This window comes from Saccopteryx bilineata, chromosome 1 (assembly GCF_036850765.1).
Source record: "Saccopteryx bilineata isolate mSacBil1 chromosome 1, mSacBil1_pri_phased_curated, whole genome shotgun sequence".
NCBI classification, from domain to species: domain Eukaryota; kingdom Metazoa; phylum Chordata; class Mammalia; order Chiroptera; family Emballonuridae; genus Saccopteryx; species Saccopteryx bilineata.
This window is the reverse complement of record NC_089490.1, coordinates 183,767,038-183,777,961: the sequence shown is the minus strand read 5'-3', so window position 1 is coordinate 183,777,961 and position 10,924 is coordinate 183,767,038. Positions and strand designations below refer to the sequence as shown.

General features: G+C 41.4%; 1 non-coding gene across 1 annotated transcript; it reads left to right on the top strand.

Annotated features, from left to right (window-relative positions):
- Nucleotides 1–2,589: 2,589 nt before the first annotated feature.
- Nucleotides 2,590–2,665, top strand: TRNAT-GGU (transfer RNA threonine (anticodon GGU)). The gene has a single exon. It is a non-coding gene; the product is annotated as a tRNA-Thr (tRNA).
- Nucleotides 2,666–10,924: the final 8,259 nt, after the last annotated feature.

Here is a 10,924-nt window from a genome sequence, read left to right as displayed (position 1 = left end):
ACGAATTTTTTTTAAAAAGAAAAGAAATCAAACCAACAATAAAAAAGAGACTAGTCTTCCCTTCTTACATACATCTCCATGTCTTTATAAGTGAGTCTCCGAAAACTTTTCTTTTTTTTTTTTTTTCTTTTTCTGAAGCTGGAAACGGGGAGAGACAGTCAGACAGACTCCTGCATGCGCCTGACCGGGATCCACCTGGCACGCCCACCAGGGGGCGACGCTCTGCCCACCAGGGGGCGATGCTCTGCCCCTCTGGGGCGTCGCTCTGCCGCGACCAGAGCCACTCTAGCGCCTGGGGCAGAGGTCAAGGAGCCATCCCCAGCGCCCGGGCCATTTTTGCTCCAATGGAGCCTTGGCTGCGGGAGGGGAAGAGAGAGACAGAGAGGAAGGAGGGGGTGGAGGGTGGAGAAGCAGATGGGCGCTTCTCCTGTGTGCCCTGGCCGGGAATCGAACCCGGGTCCCCCGCACGCCAGGCCGACGCTCTACCGCTGAGCCAACCGGCCAGGGCCGGAAACTTTTCTTGGTTTCAGATAAGGGGAAGCATTTCTTCACCTCCATGGAATAGGGGTAGTGTTCAATGACCATTGCACATCACCCCATAAAACTACCTCCTCTCTTCCGTGGATTCAGGGTGTGGGAGCTAGAGTGGTCAGAAAGCCAGATCTGGAGCATCTGGGAGAACTTGTGGTGGAGGCGCTATCCCTAATTGTAAATGGAGAACGGGGACTACTTGATAGCGTTTGTTTTCAGCTTTTGATCTTAGTCACAATTTGGGGACAACAAAAAAAAAACAGATCAGACACCTTCATGCAAAACCAATTATTGGTATAGGAAAAGAATTGATTCCAGTGTACAATAAAAAAAAAAAAAAACCAGCAAAATTTTCAAGTGGTTCTACATCCATCCCAGATTGACTCTCTCTAGCCCCGTGTTAGGTTCTAATCAAATGTTTTCAAAATGGGCTTGAGAACCTTAAGTGTGGTGGGGGGAGTAAAATTACTTTAGTATTACTTTAGTTAATCAAGTGGGTCATGACCGGCATCATTTGAAATAAAAAAGAATAGAATACATTGCGTATTATGTAAAATTTCGGTGTGGAAAGCCACTGGTTTAGCTGGTAGGACAGAGAAAGACGTCAACTATGCACACCTGGGAGAGAATGTGTCGAGCTGAGAGCTCCACAGAAGAATCTAGGGGGAAAGGCACCTATTCTCTTCCTTAATGAGTGCTGGCTCCAGAGAACCACGGAAAAGATATAAAAAACAAAGACAGTCAGGATGTGGCATTTGAAATTTCTTGAAGATAGAATATACCATTTCCTCAAATCCATTCATATCCCTTCCAAGTCTGAAAAGTTCCTGGGAAATACTGTTAAAAATTGCAAATATAACAGCAATAGTTTTTACTTTATTAAGTTTCTATTTTTATTACTTACTGATTTTTAGAGAGACAGAGAGAAGAAGAGGAAGAGAGAGAAAGAGAAACATTCACTTATGGTCCCACGTAGTTGTGCATTCATTGGTTGCTTCCCCTTTGTGCCCTGACCAGCAATCAATCCTGCAACCTTGGCTTTTTTGGACAATGCTCTAACCAACTGAGCTAACTGTCCATGGTAACAACAACAGTTTTATAGTATCCCTCCTTCCACTAATAAGAACTTCCAGTTCCCAACTAACTCTCAGTTATATAAGCTGCTCGACTAGACTCTAAAAGAGAAAGATGTTTTTCTTTTCAAGGTTAAAAGCCAAAAATCAAGAAAGGCCATTTTAGAAATTGTTTCCTTGTATAAAATTGTGCCCACTTTAATAAATATTGATAGCCAGGTATACAAGTCACTGTTGGTGACAGAGATTAAATAAATGAGACATTTTCTATTAAAAAGAAAACTATACCTGAATTTCTATGGGGGGGGAGTTATTGATGATACCAATTCAAATTAATTAAGAAAGACTTAGCTTGACTTTTAAAATTTTTATGTTTAGATAAAGCTGAAACTCAAAGCAAAATTCTAGTGGGGAGAACTCCTAGAACCAGGTAGGATAATCTCATTTCATAAATAGCTATACACCAAAACCAAAACACTTCCTCAATGCTACCTTTAGAATTTTATTATTCATCAGGTGTTTTGTACCTGGTGATACACCTGATGTATTATTGCTCACTCCAAATAGCCTAGGGCAGTGGTCTGCAAACTGCAGCTTGCGAGCCACATGTGGGTCTTTGGCCCCTTGAGTGTGGCTCTTTCACAAAATACCATGTGCAGGTGCTACCTCGATAAGGAATGTACCTACCTATATAGTTTAAGTTTAAAAAATTTGGCCCTCAAAAGAAATTTCAATCGTTGTACTGTTGATATTTGGCTTTGTTGACTAATGAGTTCGCCGACCACTGGCCTAGGGATATACGTAGTATATCTAGCACCTAGAGGTTGGACTATATATATAGCATTTCACTTTTTCATAAAGTTTGGTAGCTTATGGAGGCCACGCTTGGTTGTACTCAGAGAATCAGTGAGAGACATTCTGTTGCCTTTTGGCTTAATGAAAAAATTAGCCTGAATAACCAAAACAATATAAAATAAAATTCTTGGCCCTGGCTGGTTGGCTCAGTGGTAGAGCGTCGGCCTGGTATGCGGAAGTCCCGGGTTCGATTCCCGGCCAGGGCACACAGGAGAAGTGCCCATCTGCTTCTCCACCCCCCCACCCCCTCCTTCCTCTCTGTCTCTCTCTTCCCCTCCCGCAGCCGAGGCTCCACTGGAGCAAAGATGGCCCGGGCGCTGGGGATGGCTCCTTGGCCTCTGCCCCAGGCACTAGAGTGGCTCTGGTCGCCTTGGAGGGGCAGAGCATCGCCCCCTGGTGGGCAGAAAGTCGCCCCCGGTGGGCGTGCCCGGTGGATCATGCCGGTCGGGCACATGCGGGAATCTGTCTGACTGTCTCTCCCCGTTTCGGGCTTCAGAAAAATACAGAAATAAATAAATAAATAAATAAATAAATAAATAAATAAATAAATAAAAATTTTAACTGGCTCAGTGGCTAAAGCATTGGCCTAGAACACTGAGGTCACCTGTTCAAAACCCCTGGCTTGCCTCGTCACGGTACATATGGGAGTTGATGCTTCCTGCTCCTCCCCCTTCTCTCTTTCTCTCTGTCTCCCTCTCATTCTTTGTCTCCCACTCCTTCTCTCTCTCTCTCTCTCCCCTCTCTAAAATGAATTTAAAAAAATTTTTTAAGTCATTACATTAAAAAAAATCCCAAATCATTTTGCCTGACCAGGTGATGGCAGAGTGGATAGAGCATCGGCTTGAGATGCTGAGGACCCAGGTTCGAAACCCTGAGTTTGAGCTGGCTTTAGTGCAGAGTTGCTGATTGAGTGTGGGGTTGCTGACTTGAGCATGAGATCAGAGACATGACCCCATGGTCGCTGGCTTGAGCCTAAAGGTCAGTGGCTTGAGTCCAAGGTCACTGGCTTGAGCAATGGGTCACTTGCTCTGCTGGAGCATGCCCTCTGGTCAAGACACGTATGAGAAAGCAATCAATGAACAACTAAGGAGACTAAGGAGCCTCAAGGAAGAATTGATGCTTCTCATCTCTCTCCCTTCCTGTCTGTCTCTCTTTCTTGGGAAAAAAAAAATCTTAACTATTCATGGATAGTGTTGCGCAAATGAGTTTGTAAAATTTGTGTTATTTGAGTTTGCTCACTTTTATTGTTAAAAATGGCACTGGGCAGTAATTACCTTCCTGCTTGGGAAGGGCCATTGTTATGCTATTGTTTGCTGGAGGAGGGGTTTTTGCACGAAAAAGTTTTAAGAAGAAGGAGAAAGGAAAGGAAGGCAGTCAATTTTGCAGAGTGGGAAGAGAAGGAAGCCAAGATGGCAATGTTGAAGGAGAAGCCAGTTTGTGCAGAGAGAAGAAGGGAGAGTTTGTGCAGATGGGGAACCAGAGGTGACTAGGACTGGTGGGGCCTTTGATCCTAGAAAAACCCGAATGTGTCAGTAGCTCTGTGAGCTCTGAATGAGTGGACGGGAAGTGTTTTTCCCTCTGTGTGTGTTTACTCACTGGCTGGATGTGAGGCTAGAATAAAGGAATGACCCACCATTTTTTGGCTCCACTGTTTCTTTACCATCTGCCTGAATATAATGGGAACCTGCACGTGCCTGGCTGTGATGACAGCGGCTACTGGCCATACAGATAGTGACTAAACTAAAAGCAAAAAGGAGGGAAAGCCTAACTCACTGCTGGAAGGGCAATAGACATTAATTAAATACTTGTTGAATTATATGAATTTGATTGTATTTCCAACTCTGGCTTCCTGAGTTTATTGTCAGCCCCACTGGTTACTAGTGTTATTATTCTTGGGTACTTCTTTAACTTCTCTAAGTCTTGATTCCGTATTCATGAGATCTTGTTATAAAGACTAACTGAGATAACCCATGGAAAGCTCTTAACACAGTGCTTAACATACTTTAACTGCTTTTGAATAATAATGTTTTTATTTTTATTATTATTATTATTATTATTATTCCATTTCTTAGAGGTTCTTGCTAGCTATTTTAACAGCTAATACCATGCTGTTAAAATAGCTCTATTTATAGTGTGGGGAGATAAAACAGCCTACTTTTTAAAAGTGGTTTTTTAATGTTGCTTTTGTCATTTCTTTTGTTAAACTCAATGTTCAGGATGACTTACTTTTAGAAGCATGTGAACTTAACATTTATTTTCATCACAGTTAGAAAAGATGTGTTCTGCCCTTCCTGTAGGCAGAAACTTAAATCCAAATGAGATTCTACAGTGGAAAGTAACACTCCCAAACAAGTACTCTTCAGGCTTCTGCCAGATGCTACTCTGTTAGCTTTTAATGCATTCATTTTGGCATCCTTATATCCTAGTATTAGCTAACACCAAGAAGATTCAAGTGTATCAAGATTCTTGTATCTTTTCATTCCTGGGCCCTCCCCCGCACCCTTTTTTCAGTTCCAGAATCCACTCCCTGTAATGACGAGGTTTCTGAATGTATCTGCCTGCCTGTGTGAATCCAAGACTAATTCTCTTCTGAGACAGTAAATGGTTAGGTGTGTTTTCTTTTTCAGTATCAAACCTCAGTTTCCTCACCTGTAAAGTGGACATCCTAACAGTATATTCTTAGCACAGAAACTTATATATTTTTAAAAAAACTTAATATTTTTTTAATTTTAGCAATCATGATTATTCTATTTTTTTAACAAACTCCATCCTGATATTTATGCTTTTTCTCAAAGACCACAACTCTCATTTGCCCTTCTGGAGTTCTACAATCCCCCAACTAGGCAGCTGTCCACTAAACCTATGACTACAGTTTGGTTGAAATTATTCCTTAAAGGACTAGGACAATGTCTTCTTTTTTTCATATCTACTACCAAAGCTAGCATAAATGTTAACAAAACTTTAAAAATAATTTTCTTTTATTTAAATTTGCCAAAGTCACAGAATACTTTTTCAGAAGCTGCTTTTCTTTTTTTGTGTTTATTTGTTTTTTAATCATGATAGAATAATTGTATGGAAAGAGGCTGCTGCCATCACCATCATGGCCATTCACTTACAGGTTCCCCTTGAATTTGGACAGATGGTAAAGAAACAGTGAAACCAAAAAATGGTGGTCCATTCCTTTATTAAAATCTTGCACCGTAGCCCTGGCCGGTTGGCTCAGTGGTAGAGCATCGGCCTGGCGTGCAGGAGTCCCAGGTTCGATTCCCAGCCAGGGCACACAGGAGAGGCGCCCATCTGCTTCTCCACCCCTCCCCCTCTCCTTCCTCTCTGTCTCTCTCTTCCCCTCCCGCAGCCAAGGCTCCATTGCAGCAAAGTTGGCCCGGCACTGAGGATGGCTCTGTGGCCTCTGCCTCAGGTGCTAGAGTGGCTCTGGTTGCAACAGAGCGATGCCCCAGAGGGGCAAAGCATCGCCCCCTGGTGGGCATGCTGGATGGATCCCGGTCGGGCACATGTAGGAGTCTGACTGCCTCCCAATTTCCAACTTCAGAAAAATACAAAAAAAAAAAGTCTCGCACCGACCGATGAGCAAACACACAGGGAAAACACTTCCCATAGGTTCTACAACCAGGAAAATCTTCTCCGGTTCCTTCTAGAATCAAGGCCCCACCAGTCTCAGCAGAGCTCGTAAAGCCCCTCACCTCTGGTTCCCCATCCACACACCTTCTCTTTCTCTGCACAAACTGGCTTCTTCCTCAGCACTCTGCATTTTCTCTGTTCTCCCTGCAAAACATGGCTTCTTCTTCTTCAGCACTCTTCATTCTCTCTTCTCTCACTCTGCAAACATGGCTTCTCCCTGCCTCTTCTTCTTCTCCTGCCCTTTTCAAAACTTTCTGGCATGAGCCTGACCTGTGGTGGCGCAGTGGATAAAGCGTCGACCTGGAAATGCTGAGGTCGCCAGTTCGAAACCCTGGGCTTACTTGGTCAAGGCACATATGGGAGTTGATGCTTCCAGCTCCTCCCCCCTTTCTCTCTCTCTGTGTCTCCTCTCTCTCTCTCTGTCTCTCCCTCTCCTCTCTAAAATGAATTAAAAAAAACACACACACACACACAAAAAAAAAAACCAAAAAACAAAAAAAACAACTTTCTGGCACGAAAACCTCTCCTCCAGCAAACATTAGCAAAACATGGCCCTTCCCAAGCAGGAAGGTGATTTGCAGTTCTACAGACCCACATGTGCCTGGCGCTGCCCAGCCCCCAATACAAACTATAAGCAAGCAAACATAAAAATCATATTCTACAAACTTATTTGACCAACAATAATATAGACTCTTTTGGGGGAAAAAAAGTGAGAAAATATGAACCAGTTAGAAGAAATGAAAATTCCTTGGCCCTAGATTAAAGACATCTCTAAGGAGGGGGGGAAAAAAACCCTTAAACCAGAAGGTTTCCCAAGATAATGATTTCCTTTATGCTCAGTAATTTTAAAACAATATAACTTATTTGGAAGGGATTCAGAACTTTAAAATTGTTTTGAAACTGCATAGTAAACAAAAATCAACAATTGATGCTGCCAAGTTCAAATGATATAAATTTGAGTCCATAATAATATTTACTCAAAATCTATGATATTGAGGAAATGTTTGCTTTAATAATACAGTTCTCCATTTATAGTGTGTGGGGAGGCAAACTTTTTTTTAATGATATGGGGGTCCTTCTGTTAAAACCATTTATAACCATGAAGTTAGACTAACATATTTTGAGGGAGATCCTACTGTCACATGGCCACAAACACTTGGAACCCACATCACCACATAAAAAGAAACAGTAGAACCACCCAAGGAAGTTCAACTCTTCACCACGTTTTCCACCTTACATTCTGCTAGCTGCTCCAATGTTATTCTGCTTGATGGGGAAGCCAGACCACTCTGCAAACTCAAACCAACCAACCGTTTCCTTGCCAATAGCAGTGGCTAAGACATTAGGCCTCAATATCTATATCCTGGCTCATTTACTTACTACACATGTGGCTTTAGGTAAGTCACCTCTCAGCATATTTCACAAATTCATTCATTCATTCGTTTGTTCATTCATTCAGTGAATGTTTTGAGCATATACGATAGCCAGGCACTGTGTTGGTCATTAAGGATATAATCAAAGGTGTGCAGAAAGTGGACATAGTCTTTGAGTTAAACACCATTGTTAATCGTCTTCACTACAACTATTCCACAGCTCACTGCATGACATGACTTCAGTTCCTTGAAGCACCTTTTTCATATATAAAGTGGCTGGTTTCCTCTATATTCACTCAATGATCTCTTCCAGCCCTGTGATTATATCTACCTCCGTTCCGAGTGTTCTCTTAAACTTCTACCTTGCGCAAGCACTAACTGAAACTGAGCTAGAGAGAGAAGATAAAACATGAAGACAGGCTGAAGCCTGCCAAAGCTATGGGAAGAGTGAGCCATGGTTTTCATAGCATGTCCATGGCAGAAGTACAAGTTGTCTTGACCCCTAATATGTCCCCTACCAAAGCATCTGTCCATGGAGGGGACGCAGAACCTACAAAATCACCACATGCTCTTCCCAACCTCCCAGAGTCTTATACTCATCACACTGGCTAAAACAAACATCAAGGTCAGAAAGAGATCACAAAAGAGTGAAGATGCCCTCTGTCTTGAGGAAGGAAGAATGGCAAGTTCATATAATTTGCCTTGGTAATGGGCTGCATGTAATACTTGGAGCTTGACTGTGAAGAGAATTTGCTACTGTGGGTGTATATATTTCTATTTGACTGTGGTCATTTTGCATTGCTTTGGATCCTGTTGCATTCTCTTAGCTTAGGTCACACCTGGGTAGTAGGCTATTTCTCTCTTGAAGGGTGCAGGAACTCCTAATGTCATGCACAGAAAAAGGTAGACCTTGAAGAGGATTGAAGGACCTGGGAGCAGGACTGAAGCAGGCAGGAAGGAGAAGCTTGCTCTTCTGCCTGCCTTTTCTTTTTTTTTATTTTATTTTATTATTTATTCATTTTAGAGAGGAAAGGGAGAGACAGAGAGAGAGAAGGGGAAGAGGAGCTGGAAGCATCAACTCCCATATGTACCTTGACCAGGCAAGCCCAGGGTTTCGAACCAGCAACCTCAGCATTTCCAGGTCAACGCTCCATCCACTGTGCCACCACAGGTCAGGCCAGCCTGCCTTTTCTTAACCCATACTTTGATGAAGCTAATAATAGCCCTCCCAGTAGAAGGAAAGAAAGTCTTTCAAATGGGATTTAGGAAGGGGTTGTGCATGGAGATTTGGAGCGAGAGATTAAAGGGACCCTTAATTTGCCCACATTATCTGGATACATGTTATTCTAGTTTTAATTTCCTTTTATTATTCCCCATCACTAGGATTAAAAAAATAGTCATATATAATTGGTTGATCGATTTTTTAAAATAAAGATACCAGTACAATTCAGTGGAAAAGAACCATTTTTATAACAAACTGGAACAGTCAAATACGCATATAGAGAAAAATTGAACCTAGACCCCTGCTCCATTCCGTGTTTAAAAGGGTGGATTATAAACCTGAATATAAAGTTTAGACACCATAGCATTCTAGAAAAAAACAAAACAGGAGAATAATTTCATGACCTATCCTAAGATTTCTTAGGGCACCAAAAGCACTAACAATAAAAGAAAAAAATGATAATTGGATTTCTTTAAAATTTTAAATTGCTATTCAACCAAAGACACTGTGAAGCAAATGAATAGGCCAGACACAGTCTGGGGGGAAATATTTATAATACATATATGTGATTAAAAAATTATATGTAAAGAATTATATGTGAAGCCTGACCAGGCGGTGGCATAGTGGATGGAGCGTCGGACTGGGATGCAGAGGACCCAGGTTTGAGACCCCGAGGTCACCAGCTTGAGCTCGGGCTCATCTGGCTTGAGTGCAGGCTCATCAGCTTGGACCCCTTGCTGGCTCGAGACGGGGGTTACTCGGTCTGCTGAGGGCCCACCCGCGGTCAAGGCACATATGAGAAAGCAATTAATGAACAACTAAGGTGTCACAACGAAAAACTGATAATTGATGCTTCTCATCTCTCTCCATTCCTGTCTGTCTGTCCCTATCTATCCCTCTCTCTGACTCTCTCTCTGTCCCTGTAAAAAAAATAAAAAAAATAAAAAAAAAAATTATATGTGAAGAATTCTTAGCAATTTAAAAATAAAAATAACAAAGTATTTAAATAGATACTTCAAAAGATATACCAATGGTCAATAAGCACATAAAAAGTTATTCAGTATCATTAGTCATCAGTGAAATACAAATTAAAACTATAATTGCATACCCACTCAGTGGCTAATATCAGAAAAACTAGCAATGAATTAACATTAACAAAGATGTGAACAACCATTTTGAAAACTACCTGACAGTTCTTAAAATTATACATAAACCTGCCATATAACCAAGTAATTCCACTTCTTAGTATTTACCCCAGGGAAATTAAATAGATGTTTACAAAAAAAACAACAAAAAATCCTTTTACTAGAAAGTCATAGCAGCCTTGTTTTTAGTAGTCAAAAACTTGAAATAATTCAGATGTCCAACAGGGTATGGAATACTATTCTGCAATGAAAAGAAACAAACTTGATAAATTAACAGCACACACAGCTCACAAAAGTTAGGGGATATTGTATCACTTCATATTCATTTTGAAATATGCCCTAATTTTTGTGAGCAGTGTAGATGCATCTTGCAAATGTTATTATTGAGTGAATGAAGCAACACAAAAGAATACATAGTGTGTGACTTCAGTTATAAAAAGTCCCAGACCCATGGTAACAACCATGTCTATGGTAATAAAATCAGAAAGTTGTCGCCTGGAGCAGAAAGGATTGACTAGAAAGGATAAGAAATGATATTCCGGGATGATAGATATATGCTAGATCTTGATTTGGGTGGTGTCTCCAGGAGTCTATGCAGTTTTAAAAGTCATCAAACTGCCTGACCAGGTGGTGGCGCAGTGAATAGAGCGTCAGACTGGGATGTGGAAGGACCCAGGTTCGAGACCCCGAGGTTGCCAGCTTGAGCGCGGGCTCATCTGGCTTGAGCCAAAAAAAGCTCACCAGCTTGGACCCAAGGTCGCTGGCTCGAGCAAGGGGTTACTCGGTCTGCTGAAGGCCCACGGTCAAGGCACATATGAGAAAACAATCAATGAACAACTAAGGAGTCCCAATGAAAAACTGATGATTGATGCTTCTCATCTCTCTCCGTTCTTGTCTGTCTGTCCCTATCTATCCCTCTCTCTGACTCTCTCTCTGTCCCTATAAAAATAAATAAATAAATAAAATTTTAAAAAAAATTTTTAATTTTTTAAAAAGTCATCAAACTATTCACTTCACTTAATATCTATGTATTCTACTATTTGTATATCATCTCAAAAATTATAAAATTAAATACATACATGAAAC